The sequence below is a fragment of the Rhyacophila brunnea genome, unplaced genomic scaffold, assembly GCF_057557595.1.
Source record: "Rhyacophila brunnea isolate RB1 unplaced genomic scaffold, BYU_Rbru_1.0 scaffold_14, whole genome shotgun sequence".
Classification (NCBI taxonomy): domain Eukaryota; kingdom Metazoa; phylum Arthropoda; class Insecta; order Trichoptera; family Rhyacophilidae; genus Rhyacophila; species Rhyacophila brunnea.
This window is the reverse complement of record NW_028232796.1, coordinates 19,946,183-19,966,033: the sequence shown is the minus strand read 5'-3', so window position 1 is coordinate 19,966,033 and position 19,851 is coordinate 19,946,183. Positions and strand designations below refer to the sequence as shown.

The 19,851-nt window shown below is 30.9% G+C and overlaps 1 protein-coding gene across 1 annotated transcript in view; it reads right to left on the bottom strand.

The window, feature by feature from the left end:
• kn (EBF transcription factor knot) overlaps nt 1–19,851 on the bottom strand; it is a 225,956-nt gene that overhangs the window by 201,884 nt on the left and 4,221 nt on the right. The gene's annotated exons all lie outside the window — the stretch shown is intronic.

The window sequence follows — 19,851 nt, the reverse complement described above, 5'->3', positions numbered from 1 at the left end:
TGCTTAATAAAAATTCTATATTCTTAAATTTAAAAAAAAATGGTTTAATAAAAATTATTTGGAAGTGCAGGTTATGATAAAACTAAATATTGGAAAGATCCTGACGTCATATTAGAATTAAGCAATGTAATTAGGTACCTACTATTACCTACAATATATTTTATTGTATTATAAAATGACAATGTTAAATAAGTTGCCGACGTATAGCAAAAATAGATGTTTGTTATCTTCAACTTTATTAGTATCTATGGTTTAGGTAACTAAATTCGTAAGTAATGGACATTGGCCGGAATATGATGGATTCAACTTCAATTTCAATTTAAATTATTTTTTTAACATATTGTTGACATTACAAATTATAAGTTTAAGACGTTCACAACATGACATGAAACATTATTATAAAGAATAAAATTAATAAAAATGATAAAAATGAAAATATAAAAAGAGAACATAATATTATAAACATACAAAAGCAATGAAAATACAATTATACATCTATTCAAAGAAGTACACCGAGTTTGCTAAGGATACCCGGGTGATGCGGGTTCAAGTCCCACCCGGTACCAATATTTTTGTATAAATGTTTCTTTATCAGGAGGTAGGTAGTAGCTCCAGTCATTGGATAAAGCTATATTGATATTGTGTCGGCGGGTCAATTACACAGGCAATACGATGCAGGACGCAATTTTGGGAAACAAATGTCAATGTTGATATATTTTTGCAATTCGTTGTTTTCATTTCGAATCATTTTTTTTTAGTTACAAACTCGTGAAATTTGAATGACGTAATAATATTGGACATATATTCATATGGTGTTTATGTTTGAAAGTATAATACATTAATACAGTAAAGTACCGAAATAAAAGTTTACATCTGATATCGTGGCAAGACCCAATATTAAGTATTATTTAAAAACATACTTAAAATAACTGAACGTTCGATACCAATGTATAAAATATTAATTATATTTTAAAAAATAACTAATGTATTTTTTTACTAGATTTCTTCTTATTTTTTTCTTTTTAGGGTTGTTTTCACCAAATTATTTATATTCTTATTCTTACCTTCTTAATATTACCACAAGCATATTCGCTAAAGTAATACCAAATCAATTAAGTGCAGTAAAAAAAACACTGTTCTACCCGCAGTCAATGCGATAGGTTCTTATTTCATACGACTAGTCAACGCAAAAAGTACTCACTCCACCTGGGAATGAAAATCAACGTGTTGATGACTCGCAGTGTACTGCAATTATTTCGCCATTCTGATATATCCTATCCAATATCCATACAGACCACTCAAATTTATATTTTAATTTATATTAATAACTATACTAAACATATTTTAACGAATAATGTTTATTTTAGCTCTCTATTTGATTCACAATCTGGATCTAACCACAATAAAAAATCATATTATAAATAATTGGAATTCAAAATTTAACCCAACCCCAAAAAAATATATACCTATATAATTTACTCCACAGCGTATGATTCATGGTAACTACAGCACTAAGTTTAGTGTAAAATTCTATACTAGCTTGCCATACTTACAATTTCAACTACTTGGGAGTATCACGAAACATTTTTTTTTCTTAGACAGGAATGGTTTTATTCAATATGCCAAACCACCTTAATTTAAATCAAACACATTTTGAAGAAAAGAATATAATCATTTTTACCAGACTTGGGCTTCAAATACGCTCCCATAGCAATAATTCACCAAATGGTTTATTATATTAACCTGCCTATTTGCTTTGAATCAAATATATGTATATATTCACACACATTAAAAAATGACAAATAGTAAGTATAAATGGATGAGCCATAAACCAAGATAACCAAAAATTTATTCATTTTCCTGAATCTAGTTCCAAATTAATTACCCAGTAATAAACAAAAACTAATCATAATAACAGGGTACGAATTCTAAAAGCAAACAAAAATCTTGTCAAATTAGCATATAAATTATAGTCGAAAAAATCCTCTTCAATTAAGTGATTGTGTTGAAAACTGGGCGTATTAATCCGAATAGGTACGAATGCTAAATGAGCTCTGTCTACAGTGCATCACCAACGCGACAGAGATAAAATGCTTAATACTTTACTACAAATTATTGTGGCTTCCAGTGGCAGCTGTATTATATAATTAATTTAAATTATTTTTATCATAACATTGATAGCAAGGAGTGCAAGTAACTCAATATAAATGTCTAGTGAGATGACTTGTCAATGATCAATGGGATCAGTTTCAAGAATTGAGGTAACAAGGAGTACATTAATCAAGACGATAACCCAAACTTGAAATGGCATGGAAGTATGGCCACAAAATCATGAGATATTACGGCGAATGGAAAAGGCCCGAGATGTTCTGATTAGGTAATATCTAAATCAGAAAACTACGGTACGGCCATATTATGGGCAATATTACAGCATTTTCTAACTCCTTATACAAAATAAATATCAAACGTTAGCAGTGGACATCGATGTATTTTAAGGCTTAAAAACTTACTTTATTGGTAGAAGTGAATATCCAGACTGAATAGCAGACAATGAAACAAACATAATATTATGTTTAATAGGTGATTGTAAGGAAAGATAAATTATAACTTCAGTTATTATGACCGAATGACACATGCTGAATTTTACGAACAATTGAAACAAATTCAAAACTACACTTTTAGAACCGATGCTGGTTTATTGAATTTAGGTATAGTGTACTATTTTGTATTAAGCATGGACAAAAAATCGAATAATTGTATAAGAAAATAAACGAGGTGATTATGTTTTAAATGAGTTTTCTAAAAAATAAACATAAATAAAAATGAGCAGGATATAAATAGCTAGAAGAAAAGATAATCTAATCATTCGGTGATATCCAAAAGGTAGAAAATATTGAGGCGACTATATTATCAGAAAAGTTAAATTTTGCCCGAGGTAGTACATAAAACGCATTGAACAGGATTGAGGGAAGTTAAGTCAACTTAAAAAGGCCGTCATCTAGTAGCGGATGAACTCAGGCAATATTTTTGAAACCAGTCTAACTTGTCAATCGGAGACTTTAGTTGTGTCGAGTTATATAATATCGTCACTGTTCTGGCAGAAGACACTTATTCGAAAAAATTACATATTGAGTTAGTTATACCAAAATATTCCTTTTTTTCAAACTTTACCGTCTGGAAACCTTCTTAATAAATAAACAGTCTTTATTTTAAAGTAATCCTTTTTACGATTACTTAATAAACTCACATGATAGACCATTTCAAACATTTTAACAACTTCAAAGTCAAATTACTCAAAACTAGCATTCTCCAGTTGGTGTGTTCTGCCAGAACAGAGACGATATATACAATCAGTGCTTTTTTAAGAACACATTCATTAAAAATTAAACAGATCGGAACTTTTATAATAGGTAAATGTCAAATATGAAAAAATACTAATATATACTTAATATTTATTGCGTTCAACTATTAACTTTTAGCATAACAATAGTATATTTTAAATAAAATAAAAATGCCTTCAACGATTATCACAACTGCTTTTGTCATGATGCTTTTTAAAGTTACGGCAAGGAGGTGTAGCTAATATTATAACAATTATATACTGTAATATAGTTCATCTTGATCAACATATTTAGTGTATTAATATAATATAGTAAATAATATGTAAAAGATTATAATATCATTAAAAATGTATATCGAATAACAAAATGTCCTGCCACTGATACAAAACTCGTTTGATTTCGTGACGAATACGTTTACGCCCCATTCTCTGTTCACTAAACACACATTAATTATCATGGAATACAATTGATGTCCACTGTCAAAGAAAAAAGATAATGGGAATTTTAAAACCTACCTTAGCTTCAACTCTATTAGAAATTTTGTTTTTAGCATTAGGTACATACATAAGTGCAACTACGTTGAAAAGTATTAGATTTTTATATATAATTCAATTAAGTATTTACTTTGGTTTATATTTTTTAAATGTTTACGCTGTAAAATCAAAATAAGAACTCAATAAGATTTTCTGAAAGTTATGTGTAAGGTACTAACTATAATTCTATTATATTTTTTGAACCTTGATATCGTTATTTTTAAAAGCCTTTGCTTCTACCTACATTATGATTTTTATATAATACTAGCTGAAGTACCCGGCTTCGCACAGGGTCGCTTCGTGGGTATATTTATCTTAGATATTTAAAAAATAATAAGAGGTAATTGTTTTTTTGATATTAAAATATCTGTGTTATACAATATGGCAATATGAAAATAATTCTAATATGAGTAAATGTCAAACAAAAGACCACTAAATTAAAATCGAATCCAACATATGCAAACGTTATTAACGTTATTAATATGTAGTAAAAAAAATCAAAATTGCATTGAACAAACAAACAATAAACGTTGTATTTTATATAATACTAATTTAGAAACCTTCGCGGGCGTGCGCACAACAACTGGTCAAAATATCATCACAATCGGATGAATGGCATAAGAACGCATACAAATATAAGAAGAAAAAGATGATTGTACTAATTCAGAAACCTTTGCGGGCAAGGGCACAACACTTGATCAAAATTTCATTGCAATCGGATGAATGATATAGGAACGCATACGAATAGAAGGAGAAGATGATTTTCTAATTCAGAAATCTTCGTGGGAATGCGCACGACAACTCACCAAAGTTTCATTGCAATCGGATGAATGGTGTAGGTACGCATTCGAATAGAAGAAGAAGATGATGGTTGTACTAATTCAGAAACCTTCGCAGGCGTGCGCACGACAACTCACCAAAGTTTCATTGCAATCGGATGAATGGTATAGAACGCATACGAATAGAAGAAGAAGAAGATGGTTTTACTAATTAAGAAACCTTCCCGGGCTTGCGCACAACAACTGGTCACAATTTCATCGCAATTGGATGAATGGTATAAGAACGCATACGAATAGAAGAAGATAGAAGAGAAGAAAAAGAAGAAGAAAATGGTTGTATCAATTCAGAAACCTTTGCGGGCGTGAACACAACACTTGATCAAATTTTCATTGCAATCGGATGAATGGTATAGGAATGCATACGAATAGAAGGAGAAGAAGATAGTTGTACTAATTCAGAACCCTTCGCGGGCGTGCTCACAACAACTGGTCAAAATTTCATCGCAATCGGATGAATGGTATAAGAACGCATACAAATAGAAGAAGATAGAATAGAAGAAAAAGAAAATAGTTGTGTCAATTCAGAAACCTTTGCGGCGTGAGCACAACACTTGATCAAAATTTCAATGCAATCGGATGAATGCTATAGGAACGCATAGAAATAAAAGAAGATAGAATAGAAGAAGACGATGGTTGTACTAATTCAGAAACCTTCGCGGGTGTTGGCACAATTACTGACGAAAATTTTATTGCAATCGGATGAATGGAATAGGAACGCATACGAATAGAAGAATATAGAATAGAAGAAGAAGAAGAAGAGAAAATGGTTGTACTAATTCAAAAACCTTTGCGGGTGTTACCACAACAACTGACAAAGGTTTCATCGCAATCGGATGAATGGTATAAGGAGCATACGAATAAAAGAAGATAGAATGAAGAAGAAGAAAAAGATGGTTGTACTATTTCAGAAACCTTTGCGGGTGTTAACACAACAGCTGACGAAGGTTTCATCGCAATCGGATGACTGGTATAGGAACCATACGAATAAAAGAAGATAGATTGAAGAAGAAGAAGAAAATGATGATTTTTCTCAATCAGAAATCTTTATGGGTGTGCATACAACCACTTACCAAAATTTCATTGCAATCGGATGAATGGTATAGGAACAATACGAATAAAAAAAGATAGAATGGAGAAGAAGAAGATGATGATGATTTTTCTAATTCAGAAACCTTCATGGGTGTACATACAACCACTTACCAAAATTTCATTGCAATCGGATGAATGGTATAGGAACCATACGAATAAAAGAAAATAGAATGAAGAAGAAGAAGAAGATGATGATTTTTCTAATTCAGAAACCTTCATGGGTGTGCATGCAACCACTTATATTCATCAGGATCAGCAATCGGATGAATGGTATAGGAACGCATACGGGACAGACAGACAGACAGACATTCATTTTTATATATTAGAATAGCCTATACTCTTCGCGCAAGTGCAAGCAATAAGTTGACAAAGTTTTATCGCAATCGGATGAACGGTATGGCTGCGCATTAAATACGAACAAACAAACACACAAATATTAATTTTTATATATTAGATAGGTGTACGTTTATATTTACCGTAACTACGAAATGATAGAGAATTATTTCGATGTAAATATATACAATAACACCTATTATATTTGAATCAATCGAAGAGTTTCTTAAATATTTTAAAATATTGAGTATATAAAGATATAATATTAGAAGTAGATAATCATCATTTTAATAAATTTAGTTATTATTCAACAAAATAATTAATATTTTTGAGGAGTTTGTTTATATTAACATAAGTTTATATAGACTTATTATGAGTAAGAAGATTTGATAGTAAGATTAAAATGTTTACCTGTTTAATAATTTGCATGTATCTACCTATACCTATATCATTGTTAACTTTGTTATTGCGTATATTATATTATATAAATTACGTATTAAGCGATTCCAGGTGTTGTTTTTTTATTTTATTTAAGTAGGTACCAATATATAAATATTTCACATGTATTTTTTACACATCCAGTAATCTATTTGTCATGTATAATATCTACATGTGTTATGATGAAATACGATAATCTACATGTATAATATAATTATTTATTAGAATCAATGACGTGTTTGAAATCTCTTAATTTACAAAAAGTTTTGGTGTCTCGTTTTAATCATATCACAAGTGATTTTAATTTTTTTTATTCAATACTGATCAACTGAATACATATTAATGCAACATACATATAATTTTTAAAACTTCAGAAATATTCCAATATACATACGGATGCGGATCAATAGCTTCAGGGATGAGAGTGGGTACTCATCCACAACGTTGTTTTACGATTTTATCTCATATGGCGAAGGTATGTTCCTGAGGTTTTTTTTTTATTTTAAGTTATGTATTTTGAAAACTTATTAGTACATGTACTATAATTTATGAATAACAAACACTCTCCTTTTTGAGAATAAGGGAGATAAAATCTATACGATTTCATCGTATAATAGTATATAATCTATGAAATCGTGGGTTACGGGTTCAATCCCACGACAAAACACAAAAAATCATGTGTCTCCGATCTATAGCAAGATGGGTTTGGCAAATTGCTACAAAATATTCCATAAAAAAACTCTTATATTATAACCTTCATTATGTGATGGCTTATATACCGCATTTAGGATTGAAAATTGATTTTACAAATTGGTAAATACATTACTCAATAAATCAGTATTTGGTAATTTAAATGACGCATGTATTAGTACAAATGACAAAAAAATGTTTAAAACAATTCATATTTCTATGTACCTACTTCACCGTTGTTATTAAAATGAAAAAAATTGCAATAATTTAACGAGGTAAACAGCATAAACGTCCTGTTTACGATTCAACCAACAAACAGGCTGCTAAATTTGATTATCATTAAGAAAATTTGACGCACAGCCTCTCGGCTTGAATTCCTAACGGATAGCGGCGCCGTTAGAAGTGACGCCGTGTCGACGGACGCCAATTAATAACGACGCCCGGGGCTAACGGGCCATCCGTTATTAGCCCGAAAAAGAGCAACGAGTTTTTGCAGGTTGATAGCAATATTGGGATGGGAAATTTTACATTTTCGGACATTATGGACGTGGATGAGGGTTAACTGTTTTTTACATAATATTTAATCTAATATTGTACTTTGTGTATTTTGAAATAAAAACGTTTTGATTATCGTTTTCGTCTTAAAATCTGTAGGGACGTAAATATCAGATTTTTTTTTAAATGAAATAATATTGTCATCAGTGATAAATTTCATAAGTGAATTTCAAAATAAGAAGTGTTCTACTTTAGTACCACAAGGAAAAAATAAAAATAAAATATTGATTTGAAAAAATAAAAAAGCTTGTTAAATAAAAGGCTTTGTTTTTTTATTTTACTGTCACTCACTACTGAAGATCGTAGCTTTTTTTAAATACCCTACACATGTCTCTCCGGCGATCCATACATTCCGTCGACCGCTTAAAGTATTGGGATGCATGTGTCTTTCACTTACTTGGGCCATCGTATTTGCAACCTCCAACTTCTGAACTTTGATGTTTCAGCTGATAGTGATATTTTCTAAGCTGTCTTCTCTTCTAACTATAAGTAAATAAAATTCTTCGATTACGACCTGATAAAGCTGATATTTTACGTCAATTATAAATGGTTCAAACTTATTATGAAAACTTAATAGAGACACCTAGATACATATGCATATTATATTGCTAACTTGACGTAAAGACAAGATAGCGTGGACGACACAAACGAACACTAACCATCCTAATAATTAGTACCGTTAAGTTATATGCATTCGATAATCACTTGTAGATGCGACAGGTTGCAATAACTCGTAAGTGAATATCCTTAGTTATACCCCAGCAGGCCAGGTTTGGAGGTTGATATAATCAAAATGGGGATTGTCTGGATAAAGGGAATGTACCCGAAAAAGTGCAGTAGTCTACGGTTAAAGCGATGAAAACCTGTAAGTAGTAATCTACGTAAACGTGTGAATTAGTGGCAGCGACTGGATTTTGAACCTCGCTAATATTATGGTTTTTTTTTCCAAATTAACCCTCCCCAAACCATTTTTTTCAACCTAGACGTCCGTAGCTATGATATAATAGTATTTACGAATTATATGAATTTTTCTGATACGGGATTCAAACTTTTAATCCACAATTTCAGAAACGGACATTCTTTCATTGATCCATCGCAGACACATCATTATTATGAAATACTTGATACATACTATTATACATGTTATTAAAAATGTTAACGACTTTTTTTCGACGAAATTATTAACATTAATTCGGCCCATAATTATATGTTAATATCTTTATCAGCTAATCGCTCTATTTGCAGACACGCTTTACGTAGGTAATTTGATAATCGACTGAAAATTGCCATATTTACGCGATAATAATTTAACTAAAAAAATGTTCACTAAAAGTACTTTCTCGCGCCAAATTCTGCGCGGGAAAATTAAATTCCCGGTAAAAATTTGAAGACCTGACAGGCAATTTTCACATAGCTCATTTAATTAAAAACAATATCGTATTACATTAACACAATTAGTTCGCCTTAACGCCGACGGCGGTAATGAGGTTAATTATGACGTCATCTTTTCGACTCGTGGTACTTTCGAAACAGGGGTGTCTCATTTTTCCTCTGGCTAGCGGCGGAGGAGTGGAGAGGGTTGAAATAAGATTAATTATTGTACAAGCTTTAAGCTGAGGAGGGCGGTTAAATTGTTTAGTCAATTCGCGGTAGGCCTTACGGATAATTAGTTAGATCAAAAATATTGTTAGTCTTTAGTTTAGGCTAAATCAAGCGATAAATACTCTAATTTCTTATCATTTTAAAAAGTATCTTTTACAATAATATACTATTATATGGTTCTTCTTTTTATATATAAATCATTACATTAAAATTAAAATGAGACAATTAATACATATCTAATATTATGTAGGTATAATGTGGTTTTATAATATGTATTGTCCTTCAAGTGTGACGTTGTTTCTTTTTAATACTACAACAGGTCATGAAGGCCAATGAAAGTAGTTTAACAGTTAGTAGCGGTAAATAGCCACAGAAACACCAAAATCTCATATCTTGATGTATTTTAACCTCACCGGGAATGAAACCTATTATTTATTATAACTATTTTTTCAATTTAGCATAATTACAAGATAAAATAGATCAAAAAATATTGTTAGTTTTAGCCTAGTTGCACATTGAAAAACGTCTGGATTGGGATACAGTCATACCTAAGTCAAAACTGATCGCAACATTCCAACTTTATTCCGTGCGCATAGGCGAGGCTATGCCAAGACAGTGACGTCACGCGGCCAGTTAAAATGAATGACGAAGTGCGACATTTTGGAATAATACCTGCACCGCATATCTGGTGAAATTTTATTTATGTTACATGCGACACCAGATATTTTATCCAAACGATGTTGCAGAACAAAATTACACCGAGAAATTCGACGTATTTCAGTCGCGACGAGTTTATATGTGTGACCTGGCTTAGGTATAGTTTAAGTTGAATCATGTGAAATATTAATAACTTTTAATATTTAGTTTGTTTAAGGCTCCTCCCAGTTGGTTTACCCCACTAGAGCGGTATATTTGGTAGAGAGCATGCAATTTTTTCTGTGTTTGAGTACAAAGACAAAAACGGCTATGCGATGGGTATTTAACATCTATTTGTCATAAAAAAATATGTTAATATGACCTCCACATTGTGGAAAAGGGTATTTTTAGTATATAATATGGTATCTATCGATATTTTGTAGCTTTTTATGACTGACCTCTTTTTACGGAAAGCTTCAGTTTATATTATAAACTCAAAATACCATATAAATAATATCTAAGAATTAGGTAGGTACCTATTTTTGTATGCATTAAAAGTATTTACATTTAAAATTTTGCAACAGATGTCTAAAAGGCATATAAAGGGAGTGAATTATTATTGATATTATGCGAAATAAGATAGGAAAAAATATGAAGGGGCGACAACACTCGATCCAATTATACTCAGCATCAATATTGTTTCGCTACTAACTGGCTTTGGTCTCCGGCACTGCATTTTTGTCACGACATTTGCTCTATTCCATTATTCATACAGAGATTCTAAACATATCTAGATACTTTTTAAAGAACAGATTTTTCTTTACTAATGTTTTTTGGCAGAATAATATTATACGACGGGCAAAACATCGCAAGCGTCGACAGCTTCAAATACCTGGGGGTACAAATGACGGGAGATGGTATTTTGCAGAGAGAATTCGCTATTCGAATGGCAATGGCTGGAGCAACATTCAACTCAATGCGGAGTATCTAGGACTCACGATTGTACTCAACCAAAACCAAATGCCGCATATTCGACGCGTGCATTTTGATGGTGCTGCTTTGCAGTAGCGAATCATGGCACCTTACAAAGGCTCAGGCTTGACAGTCCATACAAACTTTAGTGAGGAAACTCATTCATGGCACTCTCCTAGTTAATATTATATTTTAAATTTAAAATTTCTTCAGAGCCGAAAGTTGAAACACATTATATTTTATTACAAAAGTTTAATAAACATAATAAATTTATACTAGGTATAAATTTAATACTTACATATAAAAAAACATTGTACTATAAAACTATTGTGATGTTTTTCTCAGAAAAATCCGGATATTGTTGTATGTATTGCACTTACATGAGACGAGTTTAGTTTAGTTGAACATTGTTTTATAATTTCTTAAAAAAGGTTCTACTTATAAATCATTCGGCTTACTTCATATTTTTACAACGTTTTTATTGGCTCGTATTCTTGTTTGTCTGGTAGTTATTTGTCCAGTACAAATCTTTCAATCAATTTTTAACTAACTTCCCGACTAGCTAGACATTTGAAACTTTTAGAATATATCAAAACACGATGCCAATGCATTCTTTTAGTACTTTTAGCCATCTTTAAGCAGAATTGAATTCATTTTCAGTTAATTCTGTTTTGTATGGAAAGTTATTTCAGAAAAACCCGTAAAAAGTAAAAGACTATTATTGGTTGCTATGGGGGTAGTCCTGGCAACTAAATTATTAATATATACATGCGTTACTATGGAAATCAAAATGAAATGTCAAAATGACATTTCAGTATTCTATATTTTTTGTTTGTTTGTTTTTTATTTACTTCATATCAAGTACAAGTTTGAGCATATTGAGCATAATAATTCAACAGAAAATTTAAAAACGTTGTATATAAAAAGTTCTTTTTATCTTGTAATTATTTTTATTTACTCTTTCACTATTATCGCTTCTATTTTTTCATATTATGACGTGGTGAACGTCATTAGTTTATAATTCGTTATGTCCACTTCGTGAAAATAAATATATTTCAATCATGCTCTGGCGCCACTTTTGTTCTTTTGTATTATTAATTGTAACTAAGTATTTTAACTGTATTTTCTTTCAGAATTTCTTGCTGAGAATCTTTCGCGATTCGCGAAACGTTTCTAAAATTGAGAAACACCTTTGTTAAACTGTTTACTTTTTACATTTACTCGGCGGCTGTATAAAGTAGAAATAATTTGCAAGCAAGTCTGTGCGCAGTGTAAACGTTTGGTTTGAGTTTATTATGAGCGGGCACTTTGTGGCGCGTAACCGAATTATCATCGGTAAATTCAATTATGTATTTGTGTTGGTATTTAAAAGCCCTCTTTTCGCAGAAAGCTTGTTAGTTTTACAAGTAAACTGATATGCTTAGGTGAAATAATTTCATAAGCTTTTATTTATGATTTCAAAGAAGTGAGTTTTGGCACCGTTTATTTGATTACAAATTAAATAATATCAACCCCACTACCCTTCTCCTAGGATTTAAAACCATCACAAATATTGAAATCGCGAATGAAATATTATTCAGGTACGTAGGTACGTGGCAATGTTATTAAATTATTTTAATATCGCTTTACCAACGACATGCTTGAAATACGGGATAGCGCGGTACGGACGACACAAGCGGACACAAATGATCCAAACAATTGGAATCGCTAAGACACGTATATTTATGGGTGCGATAAGTCGTTGAATTTAATTGAGAGAGAGTTGAATGATTCGTAGGTGATCATCACACTAGCGTTTTTAGCTGTAGCTCAGATGTTAATTATTGCAATTGGATAAACGTAAAATTTAGTGTCACCGGCTAGCAGCGAATTTTTTGATATCGAGTCGCATCTGGCATACAAAAATTACATTTTAGTTAAAATTAAATTAATATAATATAATGTTACACCCCCGAATGGTCCCCATTTGGAGAAGTCTCCTCAGGGGGTCTAAAGAGGCCATTTTCCAACCGACGCATAGGTAGTAATGGTTGATTATGAAAAAAAAAAATACGTGCCAACATGGTTTGTCCGAATGTCAAAAAATGCAACGCCGCATTTTGTACCCACTGACAGCGAACGTTTTTCCCGCGCAGCAGACGCTTCTAGATATCGACATTGTAAACATATACATTTCGTTATCCGCAAAAGTTATTAAAATTATATGAAATGTAACCAAATAGTAGTATTTAAATAAAAATCGCCGTTTTCGACCATCATTCCGGTGTTTAAATTGTTCACTTCCAAATCCCAAATGACAGATGATGTCCAGCACACTGAGCGAGGAGAGGAAGCCATCTTCTTATTCCCGACTTGACGGGAGATGACAATACCCAAAAAAAGTATTTAAGAATGTAACATTCTTTATTAAACAAACATAAATTGAAAAACCCCAGGAACACAGCCAATAGAAAATATGAGTTTCTGTGTAAAGTTTAATCGCCTTCCCTGCTTCTACATTAAAAAATCAACGATATATTATGTATTAGTTTCTAATGGATTGCAAAGCAAATCCCCCCAACGCCATTTCTGTATGCGCGCTTGGTTTACAATATTGAAGGTCTCGGGTTCGAATTCCGATTCTAGAAAAAATCACATGTTTTCTTCAACATGTGTTATGAACCTAACAGATTGAGCAAGTGGCTAACACCCATTTCTCGTAAAAATAAAAATAAACTTTTAATACAACTTCCACTCTATGTAGGCCCATAATATGATATTTTTAGGATCAACCATGGTAAACAAAATCAATTAGATAATTTAAAATAGTATTATGATGGAATTATATTATTTTTAAACTTAAAATTTTACTAACTTATGTTTAATAAAACAAATATTTTAAAATATTTTATCAAACAATAATTCTAAGAGTACCTAGCGTATGTGTTATTTATAAGTACCTACATATATTAATATGTAACCTTAGATAGGTAAGAGTTATTGCTATTTGGAATTGGCAGTAAGAAATATCCATGACCGAGTCTTATAAGCACTGAAAAAACAATAAAATAATTCCTTATATTGAAATAATTAACAAGTACCCAGTCATGAAATGGAGAATATGTAGGTACACCAAGGTGGTAATAAATTAAGTAGGTATGTCTCCACTTATGAGCAGAATGGTAATGTAGTAGTACCTAACTAGATAAACATATATTTTATTGATCATGGAAATAAATACCAATGACTGCTACTATTTTAAATGATAAAAATGTTCATGATTCACATTTTGTATGGACCAATGTAGTTTTTGTTTAAGTACGTGGAAAATTGCCTATTTGATGAAACAATTATAGATTTGGAAAACAAATAACATATTGTTTTTAGTGACAATGGAAAAATTACTATGTGTTTAGAAATCATACTAAAAATAAATATGTTGGTAAATAGTATAATATAAGAAGGCTTCTTTATTTGCAGTGTTGTCAGGTAAATTGGTTCGGGTGTCTAATCATTGGGTCACGTATTCAAATACCGCCGTTGTCTGTGTTGAGCAAGAGAACAATAATAATAACTCTCCTCATCTTGACTCGATTGAAGTAACATGTACCTACCTCAAATTATGACTTTTTCACACTTGACTTTACATAGTCTACAAAATTTATATCCATTTTCTTTGAAAGTTCTTTCTAGAACTTTTCCAGCGCAACTTTCAAAAAATACGATTCTCGTTCATTATATTTAGGGAATCCAATCCCGAGCCAAATTTTTGATCCCGGGATTAGAATTTGACGATCCTGGGATCCCGAGATTGGCATTTTTTCGATAGTTAATATTATTTTTTATTTTTATTTATTTATATATCCAAAAAACATTGATAAAATCGGTCAAAAATAAATCTAGCATAATTAAATTTATACTATTTAAGACATTATTTATTGTTAATATTGTGCACGTTCAATCATGGAAATACATAAGTTTAATGGACTAAATAATATTGTAATATAAATAATAATGTGAGAATAAAACAGTTTTATTTATTTATCTTTCTCATTTTTATTAATTTATGTGAACAAATAAAATGAATTCGCAACACACAGTTCATCAAACTTCATTCAAATTCAGTTTATTTTTAATGTCGTTATATGTTATTAAAAGTATGTTTTCTGTTATATTTTTGTTTTTATTTTATTTTCCATAAAAATTAATAAAAAAAATCAATCTCGAAAATTTCGGGATTATGATTACCAATCCCGGGATTTATAGGTATTGAAAATAGTCCGGGATTGGAATCCCTAATTATATTAGAAATCTAAAAACTGCATGTTGGTATTTAGACTTTTCACTTTTCTGATTTCTCCAAAATATTATAGTTAATATTACACACATATTTATTTTAAATGTACTTATCAGTATTTTATCACTTCTCTTATTGAATAATAAATCGATGGCCACAATAATTCGTGAAAATTTTATAATACCATGTATGACAAATTATCGTGTATAAATTACGTTTTATAAGTCACTAGCTAAAGTACTGGCTTTACACGAGGTCGCTGCATTGATCAATCATACTTAACACAAAAATTATTAATAAATTACAGTCTTCAATATTAAAATATCTGTATACTTATAAGAATACAACATGTCAAAATTAAAATGTTTCTGACAGCTAAGTCAAACAAAAGAACATCAAATTTAAAATCGAATCCAAAATATTACGTAATATTAATTTATTTGAAAATTTAAAATTGGAATTGACAAAAAAGGTAATTTGAACACACACAATATGTTGTATTTTTCATAATAATATGTGGATGTCAGTTGGGACCAAATTAAGAGGAAATCAAACAAACGTATTTTGACTTTTAAATATAAATAGTAAATACACATTTAAATTTAATAATCGTTTTGTTTTAAGTATTAATTCTATTCAGTACCATGGTACAAGGGTGTGGATATATGAGTGGTTGGTAACGTATGACGTGAGACATGTTTACTTTTTATCAATGCATCATTTCTTTTAATAGCTAACACACGACTCTTGTACGGAGCTTATTAAGTTAAATCCAAATAGTTTAGTAGTTCACTCACATAAACTGTTTTTAGGCGTCCATCTAGTAAAGTTTGATCAGCAAGTATCTAAGCAAGGTTAGAATAACAAATTAATACAATATTTAGATTTATGACCACATTTTACGTCAGAGTGATTGTTTTGTAAAGGAAATAAACTATTTATTACCTACGTCTAACTATTATGTCTTTGGGAAATAATATCGGTTAATTAGCAGGTAAAGGTGGACATGAGAGAATTTCACAACAGTGCTTGGATACTTTACAGTTGTGTGGAGAGACATTGGAAAGACTTCTGCAACAATCCAGGTTAAGGTTGATTCCTATTAACTTAGAATAACATCGAGATATTTTTTTTTAAATTTAGCATCCCGAAGGCAGAGTCGTTTAACTAATTTAGAGCAACAGGGCTGGTTTGAATTTTGAATATAATATAATATAATTGAAGTTCACTGGCACCAATGATTTTATAAATATAATATCATTGACTGGCACAATCGCGTCACATATGCTTGACTTTCGCATGGCTAGGACACGTATGTAAGTACTGTGGTTGCTACCCAAGAGTGCAACACTCTACGCTTTTATGACACAGTTCTGGTCTCGTGACTAAACCTATCACACTGCACCGTTGCTGCAAGAGAAAGTGATAAGCAAAATACGGCGCTGGACCATAATGTAAATTGCCTGACCCTTTTCTTTCTTTTTAACACTACAACAGGTCATGAGGCCCAATGACAGTAGTGTAGTGAAACAATCACAAACACCCAGGTTTTGAGTAAATCACATACTTATATTGTGAGCTCACCGGAAATGAAACCCGGATCCTCCAGGTGAAAGGTCAGCGCCTTACGCACTGACCCACGATGGTCTTATTTTATGCTCTAATGCTGGAGCCTTACTCGACGAAATAAGAAGTAAGTAACACTATAGTTACAGTATTAACGCAATAACGATAATAGAAATAATCAATTTTGTTAAACTCTGTGTTTTCTACTCAATGAAAAGAATTTAAGAACATTACTACATTCTGCATTGAAAAAACATAAATCGTAAACACATCTGGAACACAATCATTAGAATAATATGTGAGTTTATGTGTAAGGTGAGAGGCTATTATCTGTACCCTGATTTAAGCCACAGTATACAATTGCCAATATTAATGAAATTAGATGAACATTTCATTCGCATAGCTATAACTTAGTAAATTAGATATAGTACAAGTGGCTAAATTGGTAAATCAGATTAGCCAGGTTTCAATGGATGCAGTTTGTGTCTCGTCCTAAACATACATAGGTATATTTTTTCAACAGTTTTTTAATAAGTGTATTTCTGATATGTTTCCGAAGTATTTAAAATCATTTATTTTCTCAATTGGTTTTTATTTACGATAAAAATATAACTGCCATAAAAAACGTGTGGAAAAACCTGAATGATATAACATGGACAGGTTGAGTATGTAGGTGCCGACAGGATGGTGCAAGAGTGCCATCTCTTTGCGGTGTTTGAAGAGCTCTTAATGACGCGGCAAGTTAAAGGCAACCGCCCATAATTGAATTACAGCCAGCCGCCACTGGTCGTCAACGGGCCGCACTTACCCCTACGGCCGAACCTGTGTATTATTTAACGCGGAATAATACAAAAAGACTTTTAGAAAAGCTGTGTATCTTGTCACCAATGGCTTGCCACTATAAGTAACGAAGTGCATGTTTTTTTTTTCTAAACGATTAAGCTTTTATATAAAATTACTACCTACTACTTAAATAATTTGCATACTATAGGTATTCTGTAACCATTTTATTATAAAGAGATGAATGATATTAATATTCTAATTAGATTTATCTATTAGATAATAATTACTCTTCCCTTGAAATAATTTCATAATCCGCAATTATAATGCCCTATCCAATGTAAGTATCTATGTATTAAATAATGACATATTATATTGTTAAAATAACACTCATGATGGCTGCGCGACTTAAGGGCCGGCCTATGGCGTCGTGCGTCCCAGGTTCTAATCATGAGTCTGGCAAATACACATATTGTTTTTCAATTTGTGTTTGAGTCAGGGTATGGACTTAATATCCATTTCTCATAAAAACAGAATCTGTTAATACAAACCTCCACTCTGTGGAGATCCATATGATCTTATTAGGATTGGACATGGTCGAAAAAAATATATCTATATTAATACTTTCGACCGAAAGTACTTGATGGAATTTGAATTTAAATTCTAATGGATTCAAGCTCTGTACTATTCCATTTAAGTCAAGTCAAGAGATTAAATGGAATAGTACAGAGCTTTAATCCATTAGAATTTAAATATATCTATATTTAAAATTGATCGACAACCGATAGTTAGGTATGTCTTTCTTATAAGTGTTGTTAATGAGAACTCCGCTATTTATTCTAGTTTTGGTATAATATTACCTATGTGTCCTTGATAATCTATCAGGAAAGTATCAATATCAGGAATATCAGTTGTTTATTATCCCAATGTACAGAATTAAAGTGTCATTGATGATGCAAATTAAGTGGACAATAACTGTGATAAACCAAATGCAATAGGTATATTATTCCACTTGCGCGGTGATAATTGTAGGTGAACGTTTTTTATAAATTCTTTAACACAATCACTGTTGAAATTTTATTATATCTAATGGCCAACTACGCCAAACGCGCTAGTCGCAGTGTTAGCACTAAATGCGTTTTAAACAAGAATAATTATTGGCTTACTTGATTTAACTACCTCCAATGGTATATCATTTTTATTGATAATAATATATTATTTAATATTATGTTTAAATGTCTTGATTTTTTTTGTAATTTCAATTTAAATAAACAGAAATGATTAAAAATTAAAATTGGTTACCTATACTGATATAATCCTACTTAAAAACAATGTTCAACGATTAAAACACAAGTGATAAGTGACACATAAATAGTGAAAATATGAATAAGGACCAGTTTTTATATCACCACATAAGTACCTAACATTAACAGGATTTAAATATTTTATGCTAAAAAAATATAAAAGCCCTTTATTTCCAACATTTTAGTAATTATATTTCTTGGACATGATCTATAAAATATCTTTATTAGTTTATTTTATAAAATATTATTATTGGCTTGTCCTCCTTCAACCACTAAATAAACACAAAGATAATAAATGCTTATATTACTATTGTTTTGGTATAATAATAAACAATCATATTTGTAAACAAAACTTCATTTACCTACAGAATGTTGAAAATCGATACCTACCTATGTAGAATCTACAATCGCATGTTGAACTAAATTTACTCAGCTTTACTTTGCATTTGTTCAATCCTCAGTATGACAATCATTATTCAATGTAACTATTTCACTTAAGTAAAATATATCGTAAATACCTAATCAAATGCACCTTCTTATATTATAATGTGCTCATAATAATTAATATTGTCGATATTATAGAACAAAGGCAACGAGTTTTCATTATAGTTTCTTTATACAGTTATGTGGTATCAAGGGATTAAGAAGAACACGCACATAACGTTAACGTGAGTTTCTAACAATATACTTATAGAAATATTTTCGGATTTCTAATAAATTAATTTGTAATAATTGTGTAATCAAATATTTATGTGTAATAAATATCTTTAACTGAAAGTCATCGTATGATAATAATATGGCCAAATAGAATACTGTCGGGAAAACGTAAATATTTTTTTTCAACCGTTTGATGTCAGTAGGCTTTCAGCTTTTTGGTATTGAACATTTAAGGTTGCT